The sequence below is a fragment of the Periplaneta americana genome, chromosome 7 (assembly GCF_040183065.1).
Source record: "Periplaneta americana isolate PAMFEO1 chromosome 7, P.americana_PAMFEO1_priV1, whole genome shotgun sequence".
NCBI classification, from domain to species: Eukaryota; Metazoa; Arthropoda; class Insecta; order Blattodea; family Blattidae; genus Periplaneta; species Periplaneta americana.
The window spans coordinates 171,422,459-171,445,517 of record NC_091123.1 but is presented as its reverse complement, the minus strand read 5'-3'; the positions used below and the strand labels follow the sequence as shown (position 1 = coordinate 171,445,517).

Genomic DNA, 23,059 nt, shown 5'->3' with positions numbered 1-23,059 from the left:
GCCTCGGAATGAACTGTCAGAGTGCCCCCTTAATGTCTCCTTTGACGGCAACGACCTGCGGAAAGAAAAACGTTCCGGTGAATTTCAATGTTGTGAAGGCCATAACTCGGAAATAAAGCATTTCCGGACACATGTTGTAATGAACTATTTTGATTGTCTACATGTGGGAAATACATACCTGAAATTATGCCCCGTATTTTTGAAACACCCTGTATATAAATTTTGAATACTGCATAAATTTGTTTTAAAAACAATAGTTACTCGTTTAAGAAAGTTTGAATGTCGTTGCCAAGGCAATGTAGAAATAGGAAGATCGTACCAAAACATAGAATTGACGTGTGCAGCCACTCATATAAATCATCTCGGCTCTGTAGGACTGTGTAATTGTCTGCTGTGTGTACTACCTCCGCAACTGTGGATGGATGACTTTCTTAAGTACATTACAGTAAATGCACCGTAGAGAAGGAGATTGATTGCGTGCTAACGTTTGCAGCGGAGTTGTGCTCGACTTATGCATGATGTTGGTATGTTTCAATATCCTTTCACACACTTTGCTGCAGCCCAAAAATGTAGAAATGACGCCGAGAGATGTGGAAGAATAATTATTGGTTAAATATACAGTATATACCAATCCGTAGAAGTCCCAATAGACATTGAAACAAAAAAAATGAAAAGTGGTTTTGAAACAAATTATGGGTTTAATGTGATGTGCCATGTCGAAATTCACTATTATAGGCTATTCACAAAGATGTAGTTCTTTTGGCGATACAGTAAGGAATACTGTATATTTCAGATTGCTCCAGTTACGTCTAGTGACGTAGAAGAAACATTTTCAGATTACAAATATTACTTTTGTGAACATAGAAAATAATATTTTTGGTATACTGCAAATTTAAATTATTATTAATAGGAACATGTCTAGAAACATACAGGCTATTGTTACATATTTTGCTATATTTATGGGTAAATTATTTTATATAGAAAATTAAGAATGTAATTGGCAATTACTGTTCTTATGCACAATGTTAATCGTTCATTTTGTTTCTCATTCATTGGCACAAATATGGTAAACATTGGTAATTTCGTGATAATTTCATGAAAATTAATTTAAAATGCAAATGTGTAAATATATCCTTATTCCGATTTTTTCATCTAAAAGACGATAATTTTCTGTACAAACCTGGAGACATAAAAGATTGGACACGTTCTTGAACAAGTGCCAAAAACCACTTTTACAACTTAAGCTAAAAGATTGGTTATTTCGTGATAACCTTGGTAATTTCGTTATATTACACTGATAATTTCGTGAGAGGTAGAAGAATTGTGGAAAAATTCATTAAAGTCAAATTAAATTGTCATTTATTGTTACAAGGCTTCAAACAGTAATTCCGTCTAATATTCGTAGCAAGAAAACATAGAAATATATATCACCACATAATAAGAATGAAATCAAAGTAAAATTGAAATTGAAAAGGGATCTTCTTTGCCCTGAAAGGGTGAACTATTTTATTACGGACTTTACTATACCCCATTATTCCTAGGGTAACTCCAAAAGTAATACAAAACATTTGTTTAAAAATTATATTTTTATCCTACAGCTTTGCTATTTTTACAGAATGTAGATACATCCTTTAGGAACAAAATGTCACTTTTCCACATAATTCCCGCCCCTTTCAACTGCCTTACGTAACCTAGGAATGAGGGCCTGTAGACCAGCACGGTGAAAGTCTGGACCAACACGTCTGAGCCACTCTTTAGCAGCGTGCACAAGGGAGTCATCTTCTAACCTCGTTCCGCGAAGGGATCCTTCAGTTTACCAAAGAGATGGTAATCGCACGGTGCCAGTTCAGGACTGTAAGGCGGCTGTTTCAGTGTTGTCTATCCGAATTTTCTGATCTGGTCTGTGGTTTTGTGACTGACATATTATGGCTGTGCGTTGTCGTGCAATAGCAGAACATCCTGCTTCACCCGATGTCGTCGAACACGACTCAGTCGAGCTTGAAGTTTTTTGAGAGTTACCACATACGCGTCAGAATTAATGATGGTTCCATGTGGCATGATGTCCACAAGCAAGAGTCCTTCTGAATCAAAAAAGACAGTAGCCATAACTTTTCCTGCCGAAGGTGCACTTTTGAATTTCCATTTCTTTCGTGAATTTGCATGATGCCACTCCATTGTCTGCCTCTGTCTCCGGTCCAAAATGGTGGAGCCATGTTTCATCATCTGTCACAATTCTTGCAAGTAAGTCATCTAGCACTTATCATTGGCACTTAGCATGATAACAAATCAAACAGAAGCTAAACTGAACCCATTGCGCCCCCCTTTTCTTTTTTTTCATCATATCTTATCTTCAGATTTCTAAAATTCGTATTGTAATACAATTTTTAAAGTAGTATAAAATGTAACGCTTAATGCTCAACAAAATTTCGCCTCAAACAGCTAAGATTTCTATCAGTAAAGCTAAGCCTATAGGGCGACTAAAGCTGTATCTAAAATTCCAAAAACATTTCCTAAAATATCATGAAGATATAATAAATCATTGTACCAAATACCATATGCTTACCTTTAGTAATAAGTCTGTAATGTAATTTCAAACATTAACAAAATTTGTACGCCTGAGATTTCGACGCTAACTTGCTCTCTCCAAACATAAAAGATCACTGAAGCGGCTACAATAGTCACACAAAGCGTAGCTGTATGTTTCTGGAAACCGGACAACATATGCAATTCCTTGGCGGAAATTTGAATCTCGTAACACCATTGGTTAATTCACGAAAAAGCAAAGGAAAAGTATCACGAAATAACCACTGCCACGAAATTACCAATGTTTACCCTATAAGTTTGGTTACCTACATGTTTCTCTTGTTGGTTTGTTGACGTCACTGCATTTCATGCAGTAGATGTGCAGAATGGATGGCAACCTCTGCACCAAAATAAAACTGGTAATAGATGATGAGGACTGATTTGGAAATCTAAATAAATTTTTGTCTAACATTCACTGTTTAGAGATAATCGTTATATTCCTACTAAGCATTTGGCAATATTACAGCCCTGCAAAACCTCTACCAAGCGCGGGCTGCACTCCTTACCTTCCCCTCACCCTTTGTGGTATTCAGTCTGTGACGCGTGACAGTGCGCTGCGTTGCAAGATTTATTTTAATGATTTACGCAATTATTAAATTTAAATTCATAGTTAACGGTTTGATATGCGAAAAAAGATTCAAGACACTAACTGTTCAGATTATTTTTATCTATCTGGGTGTATAGCAATCAGCCATTATCTCGGGCCATTACTGTAATAGATCGCTGCAAACAATAGGCTAAGACTAATTTTTTCCTACTTAACAGTGCTTCATCGAAGTAAAAGTGTAATAAAAGTTTTGTTACATTTAACACAGTAGAATCACCTCTTAAATTTTGACGTATCAGTCTGCAGTCCCTTCCAGTCTGCATAGTCCAAGCTCACACAACTTAACAGTTTCGGTACGAACTTCTTACCTCAGGTTATAAGAGAACACCAGCGAATAGGGATTATAAAGAATGGACACTGAGCGAATTTTCCTGTGTGTTTGTTTCTCTGTGCGCCAGCGGCTAGTTCCACTTTCAAGCGCTAGAGGTAGTGTAATCGAGCATACGCTGAGAATAATTGAGAATAGAATTAAGGCACAGGATCCAAACATCGCCTACCTTATTGCATAATCCAGTAACGCTTTGCTTCAAATAAATTCAAGTTAACCGCTTTTCCTTATTTCTCAGTGACAAACTAGTTGTAATAATAATATTTTATATTTCAGATATCATAAATTATACTATAAAATAATATAATACATTATAAAATTAAGTATCGAATTCGTTTAATATTTGTATATAATATAATATAGGTATATGGTTTTACTTCTCGTAAGAGTTTTGTTTTTCCATTTTCAGCGCTATCAAATCATTACATATTTTAATTGTTGTTGGGGTCAACGTCTGAACTCTCATTATAAAGGAACTCTAGAGTCTAGACATTACAGTTAATGAAGGATTTATTATTTTATGGATGCAATTTATTTTATTTGAGTACATAATGTACCTAGATGTATTAATTGTATGTGTTATATTTCCGCTGTGTCGACTGCTAGCTGGTGTGATGTCAGGGCCAACTCTAGGGAGAAAGCAGAATCTGACGCTCTAGCTGGCTTGAAGGTCATTGAAATCGGTCCGGCTACATCAAAGGTACCGACGCGAAGTGTCCATTCTTTATAATCCCTATTCGCTGAGCACACTAGCGCTTTAAGTACTTATAACAGAACTGTGATTTCTTTTGTTTGTATAGGAACCAGAGAAGGTGCAGTATTGTCAACTTACGAAGGATGTAAACAGTAATGGTAAGTAGGAAAAAAAGGCATGATCCTACAAAATATATATTATCGTTGCATGTGAAAAGGAACCTAGTCATTATTCTCTGAAAAATAATTCCAAGTGTTTGCACTTTAACACATATTTGGAATATATATTATTTTAATGTACCGAAGTACATATGATATTTCCATGCAGATATTCTGCGTCATCATACGATGAAAGAGTGGAACGGAGAAAAATTCTCTCCGGCGCCGGGATTTGAACCCGGGTTTTCAGCTCTACGTGCTGATGCTTTATCCACTAAGCCACACCGGATACAACTCCGACGCCGGTTATAGACATCTATGACGTAGTGCAGAGGGCGGCCACTAGAGGGAACCCAAGAGTTGGAGCTTAATCTGAGACGATTCTAACCGGCGTCGGAGTTGTATCCGGTGTGGCTTAGTGGATAAAGCATCAGCATGTAGAGCTGAAAACCCGGGTTCAAATCCCGGCGCCGGAGAGAATTTTTCTCCGTTCCATCACTCTTTCAACATATTTGGAAGTCCTAGGTTGACTTCCGTTAACCGCTAATTTTTGAAAATGTTCGTTTCGACATTGATCATGACATCTTGAAGCAGGTTGCTGTAGGATAATCAGCTCTAGCTCTGCAATGTTATGCAAAACCCCGCCGAGTCTGTGTGGCTAAAGCGGTAGCACACTTGTCGACCATGCAATCTGCACGGATTGGATTTCTGGGCAGGTCGTGATGGAATTGTAATGGATAAACCAGCCGTTGCAGAGGAATTTTCTCGGGGTACTTCCCTTTTCCCTTTAGCCTACCATTACACAAAAACTCTACTTATTCCCGTCACTTTATCTGTTACGTCGTAATATTTAAAAATAGACAGCGATGAATTCTTAGGGCTAATACAGGTTTCCAATGCTGATTTAGGAAGGGCTTCGGACGAAAGGTTCTGCAGCTTATTAGGTACTTGCCTGACGTTATATATATATATATATATATATATATATATATATATATATATATAGGGTACAGTAGGATACTGTAAGCCTAAGAACTTGGAACCCTTCTGGGTCCAGCTATCGAAATTCAAGCCAAACCAAGTTACTCCAGCCTAGGGTTGCAAGGTGTTCTGTCAACGCGTACACCAAAGAGACTGGGGCGTGTTCTGTCAACGTGTACATCGAAGAGACTGGGCCGTGTTCTGGCAACGTGTACACCAAAGAGACTGGGCCGTGTTCTGGCAACGCGTACACCAGAGAAACTGGGCAGTATTCTGGCAACGCGTACACCAAGGAGACTGGGCCGTGTTCTGGCAACGCGTACACCAAAGAGACTGGGCAGTATTCTGGCAACGCGTACACCAAGGAGACTGGACCGTGTTCTGTCAACGTGTACACCAAAGAGACTGGGCCGTGTTCTGGCAACGCGTACACTAAGGAGACTGGACCGTGTTCTGTCAACGTGTACACCAAAGAGACTGGGCCGTGTTCTGGCAACGCGTACACCAAAGAGTCTGGACCGTATTGTGACAACGCTTACACCAAAGAGATAGCGTGTTCTGGTGAGCCAATACTGATCCAAGCATACTGTTGATTTGAATATAAGAGAATATCGAACCCGACTCAATCGTCCTGCAGCCACTATACTAGACCCCCGAAAGTGACCACATTATGGAGTGATCAGTGTATCATTGTGGAAGTATCAGTACTTCCGCAAACTAATGTTGGTGTTATAATACATCCGATACATCATAGTAATGTAAGATGACTGAAAGCTATGATTCTGATATATCCGTGGACATGAATATTAAAGAGTTATGAACAATTTTATTGGATGTAACTCAATAATTGTAGTGCTGTTATGAGTTTGAACATGTGGTGTAATGTAGAACAGTCTTTATTTTGTAAGTCACGTGGGTTGGACACTTAGGTCCTAGCGTCGACGCATACAAATAAATAAGAGTCAATAGCTAGTAGGTAGATGTTTTATTCTTGCAGATGTGTTACAATTTAAGGCGGGTTCATCTGATACACAAACATTAATTTTCAGATTCGTGCATTAGGATAATTTTCTGTTATTTTGTGCTTATACAGTATGTTGCATGTGTTTTACTTCATAAGCGTATTTTATTTGTAGGGTCCTCTGGAGTTATGTTGCTCGCAGCCCTTAGTATAGGGGAGCTCTGGGTGGCAGGCGTCTGAAACAATTCATAAAAGGATGACATATTTAATTCAAACATTGCACGTAGTTTCAACATAAGTTAAAATGTAATGCTATTCGAGAACAAGGGATTCACCAAGTTCAGGATGTCACTGTCGATATATTGACCTACTTTGTATTTATTTGCTTATCTCTCTTACTTTTTGGAGTACATATTTATTATTTTTAATGATGCTTGCAGAGAAGATGGTAGTTAAAAACTTATTCATTGTATTGAAACAAAGATTGAAAAAACTTTATATATGAGCCTTTAATTTCTCTTCGTGCTCATTTTCGTAATTTAGTTTTGACACTTCAAGCAGGAAAAATTAAAAAGTTCAATATTTGATTTAAATTTAATATATTATTTAAAAATTTACCATTATTACGAGTAGAACCACAAAGAGCAACACACGAAGCGTTGTGGACATTTTATAGTGGACTCTTGCACAGGCACCTGCAATTCATAGTTTGAAATAATTACATAAATAACTAGCAAAACAATGGACAGCATTCTCACCATTTTACAATATCACAATAAAGTCATCATTTTTATCTTTTCTCTAATGCTATTGTCCACATATTTACATGTAGAATATAGTGCGTTGGTTTTTGCAGAATGTAGACTTAATATGAAGGTATTAGTTTAAAGCATTAAGCTAAGGGGCGTAGCAGGGTCAGTCGTCCATCAGTCAGACAGGCTAGCTATTTGTAACGATCCCCACAGTAGGTTTTCACCTGATGATGAAGAGAGATCCATTGTTCGAAAGGCTGTGTTATAATTTTTGTGCGAGATCGTGCGTATTTGCTTGCTTTCCGCACAAAATAAATACGCGGTAAGTGTGAAATACCACATTCAGTACTCCCAACGTAACACACATAACAATTTCCCTCTTTTTACCGCTTAAGAGACATATTCATTTTACTGCTTTAGGCTTTTAACATATGATTTTTAGAGACGTTTAACATAGTAATAATTATCAATTGGAAACTTACAACTGCAACTTCACCTATATTGCACTGTTAATTATTGTTCTTAAATATTTGCAAAAATTAAGTAAAGTCTACTACTCCACTAAAGTTATTGCATTTGTGATGCAAGTAACATTAAATAAGCCGTGAAAAAATCAACAAGATTCCAGATGTCGATGTTATTACTGCAATATGTTATATAAATAATATTGTTAAAATATTAAAATGAAAAATAAATCATTACATAACATTACCGTTTGTTTTAAGTTCGCATTTATAGACTGGAGGAAAATAAAGACAGACGTATATCACATCCTGCTGCAATATAGTAAACACAGAAAACATTTTATAACAACAATGTTGAAGAGAGATATTTTCGTTTTCAAAAAATTGCCGTCATTGAACAGAAACCAAGATGGAGATTTCATTGCAACTAATTAGAAATTCCTCTTTCAGGTATGTAATAAACGATCTTCGCACAAAATAATGTACGATACACGAGCGGTATGTTTGTTTTCATGTTCTCGGAAATTAAAAAAGCTCAACTACGTTTCGCTTTTTCGTTCTCTTCCTCGAACATGAAAACATCAACATACCGCTCTTGTAACGCATATTACTATTATAAAATTATTAGCAATGGAAAAAGTCCAAACAGCTCAACCATTGAATTTTATTATTAATACTAGGTGAAAGCATAGGGGAGAGGGAGGCAGGTTGGCTCAAATTTTAAATTTCATTTTTTTTTCTGTAATTTGGATAGCATTTTATGAAATCGTCAAAGGCGGTCGTTCTACTGGTTCTTTGGCTATGTGTAAATATATTTGAATTTATATTTCACCACGATTTAAATTTGAAATTTTGTATTATTTTCAAATTTGCAGATTTAATCAACTTACCCCGCCCGGGACGCAGGTTGACACGTGGTATGGGGTATATTGGCTACATGTTAAATAAGAGCAAACTGTTTATAAGATTAGTTTTTTTAAGTATAGAATTTATTTCTTTACACAGGCACACGATCCTATATGCCGAACACACATAAATATAATATAACCATGGAGTTAAACAATTAGGTAAAAAAAGAACTGAATTCTAGAAAAACAAGGTAGAAAAATTAATTTTGAACTTGTAAATGACTACATGTCATATTGTCTTATTAAAAAGTATCTGAGAAGGAGTTTATGCAAACAAACTTTCTGTTTGCATCTTTAAAATTTTGATGGGGCATTTGTCTTTGGACTGGTCTTAAGATTTCTTTTGTTACTACAGTCTCCTCTTGTATTTTTGGTGAACAAATTCATTATTCTTCTTTGATTTTTTCTCCGAGACTCTGGTATGAGATATTAAAATCACTAATATATTACTTGCTGTCTTATAAGGAACCCGGAGGCTCATTGTCGCCCTCACATAAGCCCGCCATTGGTCCCTATCCTGAGCAAAATTAATCCATTCTCTATCATCATATCCCACCTCCCTCAAATCCATTTTAATATCATCTTCCCATCTACGTCTCGGCCTCCCTAAAGGTCTTTTTCCCTCCGGCCTCCCAACTAACATTCTATATGCATTTCTGGGTTCGCCCATACGTGCTACATGCCCTGCCCATCTCAAACGTCTGGATTTAATGTTCCTAATTATGTCAGGTGAAGAATACAATGCGTGCAGTTCTGTGTTGTGTAACTTTCTCCATTCTCCTGTAAGTTCATCCCTCTTAGCCCCAAATATTTTCCTAAGAATCTTATTCTCAAACACCCGTAGTCTCTGTTCCTCTCTCAAAGTGAGAGTCCAAGTTTCACAACCATACAGAGCAACGGGTAATATAACTGTTTTATAAATTCTAACTTCCAGATTTTTCGACAGCAGACTGGATGATAAAAGTTTCTCAACAGAATAATAACAGGCATTACCCATAATTATTCAGTGTTTAATTTCCTCCCGAGTATCATATATATTTGTTACTGTTGCTCCAAGATATTTGAACTTCTCCACCACTTCAAAACATAAATTTCCAATTTTTATATTTCCATTTCGTACAATATTCTGGTCACGAGACATAATCATATTCTTTGTCTTTTCGGGATTTACTTCCAAACTTATCTATTTTACTTGCTTCCAGTAAAATTCCCGTGTTTTCCCTAATCGTTTGTGGATTTTCTCCTAACATATTCACGTCATCCGCACAGACAAGAAGCCGATGTAACCCATTCAATTCCAAACCCTCTCTGTTATCCTGGACTTTCCTAATGGTATACTCTAGAGCAAAGATAGATAGATAGATAGATGGATAGATAGATAGATAGATAGATAGATAGATAGATAGATAGATAGATAGATAGATAGATAGATAGATAGATAGATAGATAGATGGATGGATGGATGGATGGATGGATGGATGGATGGATGGATGGATGGATGGATGGATGGATGGATGGATGGATGGATGGATGGATGGATGGATGGATGGATGGATGGATGGATGGATGGATGGATTTGTTCCATAATATTCTTACATTTGCTTTACAGCATAGAATAAAGAACATGTCCAATTCTTACGTTTAACAATAAAATGCAAATATGAAATATGTACAGAATTAATACCTTAATAACAATAATATTTCATACTATGTAATATGTTTACCATTTAATATTATTATAATATTTACACAGTACTGTGAAATGTCAAGAATTCATCTACAGAATAGAAAGTGTGAGATATTAAGTAATTTTTTAGTTTTACCTTAAATAATGCAGTGTTTTGGCTATGATTCTTAATGTCTTCAGGAAGACTATTGAACAATTTTATCGCCATGTAACGTACTCCCCTTTGAAATCATGATAAATTTGATGATGGCGTATGAAAATCATTCCTTCTGCGGGTATTTATACTATGTATGGCTGAGTTAGTTGGAAAATTTTCTTTATTACATAAGAGGAAATTTATTGTAGAGTATCTGTATTGATTTGTTAAGGTTAGAATCTCTAATTTTTTTTTTAAATAATCTACATGATTTTCTAGCCTTTGCTCCAACTATTATTCTAATGGCTCTTTTTTCTAATAAGAATATATTTTTACTATCTAAAGAATTTCCCCAAAATATTATTCCGTAGGACATAATGGAATGAAAATAGGCAAAATATATTGTCTTTGAGATATTGCTGTTTAGAAATTGTTGTAACTACCTAATTGCGAAGCATGCTGAGCTAAGTTTGGGGGTTATTTCTTTGATATGATTTTTCCAATTTATTGTATTATTAATATGCAAACCAAGAAATTTGGTTGTTGATGTTTCTAGTAGAGGTATATTGTTGATAGTTGTGTCCAATGTTTCAGAGATTAAATTTGAAGTGGCTTTAAATTGAATTATGTTAGTTTTATTATTGTTTAATGCTAGTTTATTGGTTGTAAACCAGTCATAAATTTTAAGGAGAATTGATTCTGTTTTATATTTGAATGTGACAAAGTTATTGTCTGTAATTATGATACTTGTGTCATCTGCAAATAATATAGGATAACCTATTCCTTTTATTATGGGGCCAAGGTCATTTATAAAAATTAAAAATAGAAGAGGCCCTAATATAGATCCCTGTGGGACCCCTGTATGAACATTTCCCCATGTTGAAGTAGATGTAAAGGAGTTATTAAATGCGTTGATTTCTACTTTTTGTTTTCTGTTCAGGAGATATGACTCAAACCACTGATATGCTATGCCTTTAATACCATAGTATTCTAATTTTTGTAGTAGAATTTTATGGTTAATACAATCAAAAGCTTTGGAGAGATCACAGAATATCCCTCCTAATTGTAATTTTTTATTAATAGCTTCCAGAATTTTATCAGTTAAATTAAACGTCGCTTGCTCAGTTGATTTATTCTTTCTGAACCCAAATTGTTCCGGAATGAGAATGTTGTATATATCAAGATGATGATATACTCTTTTATATATAACTTTTTCGAAGACCTTTGAGAAGACTTGTAGAAGGGATATGGGCCTGTAGTTTTCGGGCGAGGTTCTGTCCCCTTTCTTGAATAAAGGAATAACAACTGAATATTTCAGTCGCTCTGGAAATACACCATTAAACATTGAAAAGTTACATAAATAAGACAGGGGCTTGGCTAATATTTGTGAACTGGCTTTTAATATTTTACTAGTAATTTCATCATATCCCGAGGAATTTTTAGACTTTAATTGCTTTAGAATTGTAATTATTTCTCGTGAATTTGTTGGAAAAATTTGAATATTTTGGAAAGTTACAGGAATAAAAAGTAAAGGGGATAGTGCATCTCCTTGCTTTAGCCCACAGTGAATTGGAAACACATCTGACAGAAACTGACCTATACTGACTCTGCTGTACGTTTCACTGAGACACATTTTACTTAATCGAACTAGTTTCTTGGGAATACCAAATTCAATCACTAATATATTATATTATATTATATTATATTATATTATATTATATTATATTATATTATATTATGTTATGTTATATGTTATGTTATATTATATTATATTATATTATATTATATTATATTATATTATATTATATTATATTATATTATATTATATTATATTATATTATATTATATTATATTATTTTTTATTTTTATTTACTAGAAGTTCCTCAAATTAGAGGCTGCCATTAGACAAAGCATACAAAACAATACAATAACAAATAGATGACAGAGTAAGAAAAAAGTAAACAAGTACACAAACAAACACTGGTAGTTTACAGAATCAAAAACGTTACAAGTAAAGAAGCAATGAAAGCTAATAAGAGAAATAAAAATGATAATGGTGCGTCAGTTTTTTCATTACACTGAATTAGAGTCCATATAGGTGGTTCCGTATGAGTTTGACTGACTCTCTAATTATGAGGAGGGCCAGTTCGTTCAGAAACGATTTGTGAAGTCCTAGGGTCTTACAGAATTGAGAAGAGAAGTTAGGTATCGTTCCTCTTGCTCCAAACATCAATCCCGTAACACTGATATCGCGAAGTTGGTATTTATCTTTATAATACGGGATGGTTGTAACGTAGATTGTTCGTTTCTCCTCATGTACGACTTCAGGCTGTCCTTTATACGTTTCAAGCCTGATGGTGGGTCGATTATCATACTCTGAGACAGGGATTCCCTAATGGCGATTATGTCAATTCGTCTGTTACTGCCATTGTCGGCAGTTCCGTGGAATTCTTCATAGACGGTGTATTTTAGTTTTCTAAGGGCATCGGCCAGTTTAGTTGTAATTGCATGGTGCCTATGTATACGCAATGGTTCGCCATAAGGGCAGGCTCCGAGGACTTGTCCAAGGGTTTCTATCTCACTGAGGCATCGCCTGCAATGGTTGTCCTGAGACCTACCGGGTATGGCTCTTAGAGCACGTTATATTTTTATTTTAGAAATTAAGAGACTGTATTTTGCCCAACGCTTAACATACTACATTGGCACCTGTGACTACACAGATAGTATTTCTCAGTAACACATTTTCGGACATGAACAACTTTTTCAGAGACGTGATTTTAGAATTAATACAGTATCATTTTCAGTGGATTTACGTACACTCACGTACTATGTATATTAGCAACATGACAAAAGTATCATTGAATTGTTTTTTGATATGTGTAAAATTCCTTGTTTTTCCATTCTTTGCTTAAATATAGAATATGTATAACTTACTAATGTTCAGGTGTGTCCACTCGAGAGCAAGCCACATAGGTTAGTTGAGGATGTGGAAAACACCCAGTTTCTAAGTTAATGTCTGCAACTTGCAACGACTGTCTTTGAGCTTTATTTTAATATGACCATTGCAAACGCTAGACGCACTGAAATTACAGTTGTTTATAAATCGGAGGACATGTTTGTGGGTATTATGGGAATACGTGTGATAAAAACATGTTCTCCTTTCGTTTTCCCAGTTAATATTGTCACTTCTACTATGTGTTCATGAGTTTTTCACAACAATTCTTGTTCTACAGTATTCCATAATTTTGGTGTGTCAATACTTTGCCATTGGTGATTCAATATTAAGTATTATTATGTGGTGGCAATCCTTGTTTTTTTTTAAGAATTAGGGATTTCAGTTGGATAAAAACAGTCTGCTTACTATCTTCAACTGTATCAAGAAACTCATAATACAGTTCTATACTGCAAAGATTCTTATTGCATTAATTGTCAAGTTTTTGGTCGTCATGATGTATCAACAAATGTTATTAAATTTAATTTCGTGTCATTTTTTCCACGGCCTCTGAAAGTCGATGTTAAATACAACAGAGAGTAATAAAGAACAATTGACAGTAGAAGATTGCATTTAATATTATACAGGAACGTTTGGTCATATTTAATTTTATTTTCTAAATTAATGTAACTTCCATTTGTCCAATTTTGAGATAGCCCATATTTTTCTCCTGGTTATGAAGGTGAAATGTGCAAACTTCGGCAAATATCGGTCAAAGTATGTAGATATATAAAAAGAACATATATACATAACCACATTCTCTTTTATATATTAAGATAAAGAGAATTATAGAATCCTCATTGTAACTAGTTGTCGCTCTACGGTCTCATTACACCTTCAGATTTCGTTATCTAACTTAACATTAATCATATATTGTGATGTATTAAAAGGCCACTTGTGCCAATAACAGTATAAAAAATAAACAGAAACAATTCACCCAATACGTACCCCAACTCGAGTTAGTTCAGTGTGTGAAGACGATTTAGTGAAGAATTCAGTATGTGAGGACGTGTATATACTAGCAGCAATGCAATTTTTCTGTTTTACCTTACATGAATTCTTGTATTTAACCTACTCATTTGCCTCTATCAGTACGTTGATGTCCTAGGGTGAAAATACATTTGGAACATTTATTTCGAAATGCAAAATTACTAAGGTTTCTCTTTCTTTTTTTCTTCTTTTTTTTTAACTGCTTTCGTTTTCCAATAATTATCTATTGCTCAACTAATTATTTTCGCTTCAATTAGTTAATTATATATGTTCCATAATATTTAATAACACTTTTCAAATGCCACAATTTTCGCAATTTTCGAAGTTTAACTACTTGCGTGATGGCCTTCAAAATGCTCTTCTTTTTAATTCAAATATGCCTTATGCAAGAATCGTTTCCATGCGTCCAACAGTAACAAAAATTGTACAGAATTCGATATGTCACTTCCAATTTTCCGAAAGCTAACGATTGAACTAGCCTGAATTTAAGTTTAGTACTTACTTATTTACTTATGTCTTTTAAGGAACCCGCACGTTCATTGCCGCCCTCACATAAGCCTCCATCAGTCCCTAGTCCGTGCAAGATTTTAAAATGTACTTTATAATAATAATAATCTGACTTGCTTCTCGAAAAAGAAGTTAGGAAGAGACTAGTGAAGTGCTTTGTATTGAGTGTGGTTTGTGTGGAGCTGAAACATGGCCATTAACACGAAGTGAAGCGAAGAGAATAGAAGCATTTGAAATGTGGATATGGAGAAGAATGGAACGTGTGAAATGAACAGACAGAATAAGAAATGAAGCTGTGTTGGAAAAAGTGGGTGAAGAAAGAATGATGCTGCAACTTATCAGGAAGAGGAAATGAAGTTTTTGTGTCACTGGCTGAGAAGAAGCTGCTTATTGAAGGATACACTGAAAGAAAAATGATGAACGAGAGAAAAGTTGGAGGCAGAAGAAGATATCAGGTGATAGACTACATGGTTTTATATCATTTCAACACTGTTTCTTTCCTAATCTTTTTAAGGGGATTATTATTATTATTATTATTATTATTATTATTATTATTATTATTATTATTATTATTATTATTATTATTATTATTATGCGTTTCACGAATAGAGGAGGTTGTCTCGTCGGTTTTTAAAATAGTAGCAGGTCAGTTTTCCAGGAAGGCAAGAGGACTACCGAACGTTTCAAAGAAAGTTCATACTTTTGGTAGAACACTCGTGTATGTATCATATATTGCGTTATCCATAACAATCATAGAATTAGGTGGAATATTAGGTAAAAGCTGCTCCTGAAAACATTTTTTAAACGGTCGCTCTCCATTTCTTCGTAATAATCCTTAGCTGAACGTGATTTCAACACCTGTAAGCTATTATTTTTTACAAAATCCTGTTCACTACCGGCATGGAGTAGCCTACTATAATTCTGGAATCTCTACCAATCGACGCACGCGGAACTGGATCGTCATCACTCATTGTCATGATTTTAGTTTATCTTTTGGCGTGTTCACATTTTTATCCATGTTTCTTCAAGAGACGTTCAGTTGATCATATACTTTTGTGCGAGATCGTGCGTAGTTGCTTGGTTTCCGCACAATACCAATCCGCGGAAAGCCTAAAATTCCACATTCAGTATTCCCAACCTAACACACATAACAATTTCCCTCTTCTTACCGCTTAAGTGACATATTATTTTACTGCTTTAGGCTTTTAACATATTATTGTTAGAGACGTTCAATATAGTAATAATTATAAATTGGAAACTTACCACTGCAATTTCACCTATATTGCACTGTTAATTTTTGTTTTTGAATATTTGCAAAAATTAAGTAAGCTCTACAACTCCACTAAAGTTACTGCATTGGTGATGCAAGTAACATTAAGGAAGCCGTGAAAAAATCAACAAGACCGGCAAAATTAAACTTACCGATGTTATTAGCTGCAATATGTTATATAAATAATATTGTTAAAATACTAAAATGAAAAATAAAACATTACATAACATTAGCGTTTTTTTTAAGTTCGCATTTATAGACTGGGGGGGGGGGAAGACAGACGTATATCACGGCCTGCTGGAATATAGTAAACACAGAAAATATTTTAAAGCAACAATGTTGAAGATAGATACTTTTGTTTTCCAAATTTGCCGTCATTGAACAGAAACCAAGATGGAGATTTCATTGCAACTAATTAGAAATTCCTCTTTCAGGTATGTAATAAACGATCTTCGCACAAAATAATGTACGATACACGACCGGTATGTTTTCTTTCAATTCTCGGAAATTAAAAAAGCTCAACTACGTTTCGCTTTTTCAAACTTTTCCTCGAACATGAAAACTTCAACACACCGCTCTTGTAACGCATATTACTGTTATTGGCATGAAGAAACTGATCACGCAACCCAATTATGTCTTGAGGTTCCATGAAATATTTCCGTGTCATGTTATTGTTTTTACAGCGGAACCCAATGTTTGTCATTATTGGCTAGAGAGATGATAGAGACGCAGAGAAACCCAACTGCTCTTTGGCTCTTTTAGTACATCATTCACAGTTGGAATGTAACCTTCTCTACACAAGCTTAAATGCATTCCTATCGAAATTACCCATATTATTTTCAGAACAATCCCACTGCCGCTTTTTCGTTTGCTTTTCAATCCGCCTGTTTGTTTCTCTAAGAACTCTATTTTTCATAATTCCACTAGCTTTAATAGTGCATGTACGTGAACACCACAAATATTATCAGAAAATACAGGCTCTAAATTTCTAACATTTTATGAGGAAATAAACTCACAATTGTACCTAAATTACAAGGTACCACAAAAAGACTCATTGGAATTTGAATATCTGATAAAAGTATAAAAAGGTTCCTAATAATATTTTTTTAGAAATCCGTTTTTACTTTCAATTAAATTTTCCAAAATTTAAAAATTTTCACACATATTATTTCGTAACTCCACAACCATTAGATGTAGAACTCTGATATTTTGTACACTGGATTTAACATGCATTTATGCAAAAGGTACGCTACAGTAATGCTCATTTCTTTGAAAATAGAAAAATTAGGTAACAAAACATTATGTAAATTTTAATATATTTTATATAGGACAAGTAAAAAATAAATTGTATTAAACTAAACAACTTTACATGTCTGAGAATAGTCTACTTTTCAGAAATAAGTGTTTATTACATGCAGTAAAAATATTGAAGTTGTCAGAGAGACCATAACAGTGTTATGGTTACCAAATAATGTAACAGCAGAATTTTTTTGTTTTTGTTTTTTTTTTCATACTGTAATAAATCTGGTTTGAAGAATAACAAGGCTCCTGGGTGTGACCACATAACAACAGAAATGATTAAAAAGGGTGGTAAAGAACTTAAAAAGACAATATTATATTTGTTACAAAGGATATGGGTAACCGAGACTATTCCTGAGGAGTGGAGAACAGGGATGATAGTTTCAATACATAAAAAGGGTGATAATATGATATGTGATAACTATACGGCAATAACTTTACTGTGTACAGTTTATAAAATTTTGACTAACATCCTATATAAAAAATGTTACCATATATGAAAGGAATAGTAGGGGACTATCAGTGCGGATTCAGACCGGGAAGATCGACGGTGGACCAGCTATTCATAATGAGACAAGAGACAGAAAAATGCTGGGAACAGAACATCGATTTACACTGCCTCTTTTTAGATTTTGAATCTGCATATGATAATCTAACACTTAGGACAATATGGGGACACATGCATCAACTCGGTTTTTCAAGGAAACTGATAAATGTATGCAGAATTGTGTCATCTGAACCAAAGGCAACAGTGAAATTAGGAAAGATCACAACTGAAAATTTTAAATTGGAGAAAGGAACCAGGCAAGGAGATGGGCTGGCACCTCTCTTGTTTAATATAGCCCTACACATTGCAATAATAAAATCAGAAGTCCAAATTAATGGAACTACTTTTAATAAGACACAACAGATTTTAGGCTATGCGGATGATGTCATCATCACCGGAAGAAGGATACAAGACGTTGAAGAAGCCTTGATAACATTGGATAAGGAAACTCAGAAACTGGGATTTAAAATAAATACAAAGAAATCTAAATTTATGTCAGTCACCAAAAGACAAAATGATCAAGTGAAGGAAGTTAAAATGGGAACATACAAGTTTGAAAAAGTAAAAGAATTTACATATCTCGGATCAATATTGACAGCAAATAATGACGTAAGGAATGAGGTACAAAGGAGAATAAATCTGGCTAACAGGGCATATTATTCACTTTTACCAATTGTTAAAAATAAAATAATATGTACAGAAATCAAAATCAAGATTTACAAAATCTTAATAAGACCCATTATAACATATGGTACAGAAACATGGGTCCTGAATAAAAATACATGCAAACAACTAGCAGTATTTGAGAGGAAAATCTTAAGAAGGATATTCGGAGCAATTGAAACAGTGGATGGATGGAGAGCCAGATATAATAATGATATATACGAACTGTACAAGGAATCGGGTTTGGAGGCGCACATAAGATGTCAAAGACTGAGATGGTTGGGACACGTCACAAGGATGGAAACAACAAGGAAAGTGAAGATTGTCTTCAATAACAACCCAGATGGAACCAGGTTAAGAGGAAGACCGAGAACAAGATGGTGGAACTGTGTACGAGTGGATGTGAATAGATTAGGAATAAGGAATTGGAGAGAGTTGGCGATGGATAGAGAAGGATGGAAGAGAGCCATAGAGGAGGTTAAGGCCCACCTGGGCTGTAATACCAAATAAGAAGAAGAATAAAACTGGTTTGAAAAATATTATTGCTAATGTTTTTTATACTTTTATCACATATTAAGGTTTTAATAATTTTTGTTGCTGTGCCTTCTAATTGTTGTCCAATTGTGAGTTCATTTCCTTATAATATATTAGAAATTTAGAGCCTGCATTTTCTGATAATATTTGTGGTCGTTCACGTGCATATACGCATACACTTAGTCATGGATATCATAGGTTTACCGTTCCTCGCATCGTCACATTCTTCCTGAAAGTACTCGTGAACCCGGTGTGTAAGCCCTTCATTTTCGGAACGGATATTGTTCCACATTCTACCAATTAAAGAAGACATTACAATAAGTATAACATTCTCTGATTGAGGTTCCCGCGGATATGTATCTCTATTATCAGACAGTACATTTCACTTGATGATATGTGTCAGGTAAAGAACAATTGTTTGTATGCATCTGAACTCTGATTAATGTGACATATAGCTAATCGGCTATGTATGCAATGAAGGGGAAAGGAACTGACCACCCTACACCGTTATCTCCTGGTTTAGTTACCTTATAAGTGGTGCCTTTTGATAACACTTCTGAGGTTCAGACCTCTCTTCGGACAGTTGACTAAGCAACAATAAGCATAACACGAAGCTTACACTTATGATTGCTATTTATTGTTCACAAGACCTCGATTAATATCAAACTGCTTGATGCAGCAACTGGTTATGACTGTAGTCGTGCTGCTTATGATTAGGTTTTCTCCGGAGCGGTTGTTTGCGCGCTTTCAATCGGAGACCTCCGGTTATCTCCGATTGATGCAGCACAGGTTGTATATGTGCTGTGGCGCAGACATACACTTTCCGCTGAGCATTCCTTTAATCGGATCAGGTAGTGATTCGAGTCCGCTGACGTCCGCGTATCTTTTAAAATAAGTTCTAATTTGTTGTTGTTTCATCTCTCTTTTATGTTAATCTCTCTCTCTTCCTTCGGCTCTTTTTTTGTTTTGCTTAAAGTGCTACGTTAGCTGACAATTTTTTTTTTTTTGTAGTTTTGAAATTCATAGTATATGTGCAAAGCCGTATTACTTTTATGTCATTGATGAAATTAATAACATTCAATCTAACTGCAAAACTAATGCAGAAGTAAAGCTTTTCAGTAGCTAATGTAAACATTTATACTTTAATTCTCCTAGAAACTCTCGTTTAATCGCAAACAGGGTTTGTCAATTATTATTCTAATCGGTTTAGTTAACGTAAAATATATATTAAGGGAGCTTCAGAATGAAACAAAAGAAACGTGGGCTATCAATGGGATTAAAGTTTACTGTCCAACATAATGTATTCAGACTCTTCACCTGACAGGACTGTGATCATTGTGTTAAAGGGTGTCAGTATTGGAACTGCCTGTTGTAAAACGCTCCACTCCTGCTCAGTAATAAACATATAAGTGGATATGAACTTAAGGATAATTGTAATTATATTATTACCATATGTTTCTTTAGTTTCATTCAGAAATATTTTAATCCAAACCGTAAAATATAACTGTCGCTTTTATAGGCCAGTATATTTATATATAGGGTACAGTAGGCTACTGTAAGCCTAAGAACTTGAATCTGTTCTGGGTCCAGCTCTCGAAAATTCAAGCCAAACCAAGTTACTGCAACCTAGGGTTGCAAGGTGTTCTGTCAACGTGTACACCAAAGAGACTGAGGCGTGTTCTGTCAACATGTACACCAAACAGACTAAGGCGTGCACTGTCAACGAGTACACCAAAGAGACTGGGCCGTGTTCTGGCAACGCGTACACAAAAGAGACTGGACCGTGCTGTCAACGCGTACACCAAAGAGACTGGACCGTGCTGTCAACGCGTACACCAAAGAGACTGAGGCGTGTTCTGTCAACATGTACACCAAAGAGACTGGACCGTGCACTGTCAACGAGTACACCAAAGAGACTGGGCCGTGTTCTGGTAACGCGTACACCAAAGAGACTGGACCGTACTGTCAACGTGTACACCAAAGAGACTGGACCGTGCTGTCAACGTGTACACCAAAGAGACTGAGGCGTGTTCTGTCAACATGTACTCCAAACAGACTAAGGCGTGCACTGTCAACGATTACACCAAAGAGACTGGGCCGTGTTCTGGCAACGCATACACCAAAGAGAGTGGACCGTGCTGTCAACGCGTACACCAAAGAGACTGGACCGTGCTGTCAACGCGTACACCAAAGAGGCTGGACCGTGCTGTCAACGCGTACACCAAAGAGACTGGACGGGTGCTGTCAACGTGTACACCAAAGAGACTGAGGCGTGTTCTGTCAACATGTACACCAAACAGACTAGGGCGTGCACTGTCAACGAGTACACCAAAGAGACTGGGCCGTGTTCTGGCAACGCGTACACCAAAGAGACTGGACCGTGCTGTCAATGCGTACACCAAAGAGACTGGACCGTGCTGTCAACGCGTACACCAAAGAGACTGGACCGTGCTGTCAACGCGTACACCAAAGAGACTGAGGCGTGTTCTGTCAACATGTACACCAAAGAGACTGGACCGTGCACTGTCAACGAGTACACCAAAGAGACGGGGCCGTGTTCTGGCAACGCGTACACCAAACAGACTGGACCGTGCTGTCAACGTGTACACCAAAGAGACTGGACCGTGCTGTCAACGTGTACACCAAAGAGACTGAGGCGTGTTCTGTCAACATGTACTCCAAACAGACTAAGGCGTGCACTGTCAACGATTACACCAAAGAGACTGGGCCGTGTTCTGGCAACGCGTACACCAAAGAGAGTGGACCGTGCTGTCAACGCGTACACCAAAGAGACTGGACCGTGCTGTCAACGCGTACACCAAAGAGACTGGACCGTGCTGTCAACGCGTACACCAAAGAGACTGAACCGTGCTGTCAACGCGTACACAAAAGAGACTGTACCCTGTTCTGTCAACGCGTACACCAAAGAGACTGGACCGTGCTGTCAACGCGTACACCAAAGAGACTGGACCGTGCTGTCAACGCGTACACCAAAGACACTGGACCGTGCTGTCAACGCGTACACCAAAGAGACTGAGGCGTGTTCTGTCAACATGTACACCAAAGAGACTGGACCGTGCTGTCAACGCGTACACCAAAGAGACTGGACCGTGCTGTCAACGCGTACACCAAAGAGACTGGACCGTGCTGTCAATGCGTACACCAAAGAGACTGGACCGTGTTCTGTCAACGCGTACACCAAAGAGACTGGACCGTGCTGTGAACGCGTACACCAAAGAGACTGGACCGTGTTCTGTCAACGCGTACACCAAAGAGACTGGACCGTGCTGTCAACGCGTACACCAAAGAGACTGGACCGTGCTGTCAACGCGTACTCCAAAGAGACTGGACCGTGCTGTCAACGCGTACACCAAAGAGACTGGACCGTGCTGTCAACGCGTACACCAGAGAGATTGGACCGTGTTCTGCGAACGCGTACACCAAAGAGACTGGACCGTGCTGTCAACGCGTACACCAAAGAGACTGGACCGTGCTCTCAACGCGTACACCAGAGAGACTGGACCGTGTTCTGTCAACGCGTACACCAAAGAGACTGAGCCTTGTTCTGGCAACGCGTACACCAAAGAGACTGGACCGTGTTCTGTCAACGCGTACACCTAAGAGACTGAGCCTTGTTCTGGCAACGCGTACACCAAAGAGACTGGACCGTGTTCTGCCAACGCGTACACCAAAGAGACTGGAGTGTGTTCTGGCGAGTCAATACTGATCCAAGCATACTGTTGATTTGAATATAAGAGAATATCGAACCCGACTCAATCTTCCTGCAGCCACTACACTTGACCCCCGAGAGTGACCACATTATGGGGTGATCAGTGTATCATTGTGGAAGTATCACTACTTCCGCAAACAAATGTTGGTGTTGTAATACATCCGATACATCATAGTAATGTAAGATGTCTGATAGCTATGATTCTGATGTATCCGTGGACATGAATATTAAAGAGTTATGAACAATTTTATTGGACGTAACTCAATAA

At 36.6% G+C, this 23,059-nt stretch overlaps 1 long non-coding RNA gene and 1 other non-coding gene across 2 annotated transcripts; one reads left to right on the top strand and one right to left on the bottom strand.

Annotated features, from left to right (window-relative positions):
- The first annotated feature begins 4,774 nt into the window (after positions 1-4,774).
- TRNAY-GUA (transfer RNA tyrosine (anticodon GUA)) lies at positions 4,775-4,846 on the top strand. The gene has a single exon. It is a non-coding gene; the product is annotated as a tRNA-Tyr (tRNA).
- A 1,475-nt stretch (positions 4,847-6,321) lies between these two features.
- On the bottom strand, positions 6,322-9,398 carry LOC138703718 (uncharacterized). Its single transcript, XR_011333244.1, has 2 exons — positions 6,931-9,398; positions 6,322-6,548 (listed from the first exon to the last, which is right to left on the bottom strand). It is a non-coding gene; the product is annotated as an uncharacterized lncRNA (long non-coding RNA).
- Between the last annotated feature and the right edge of the window lie 13,661 nt (positions 9,399-23,059).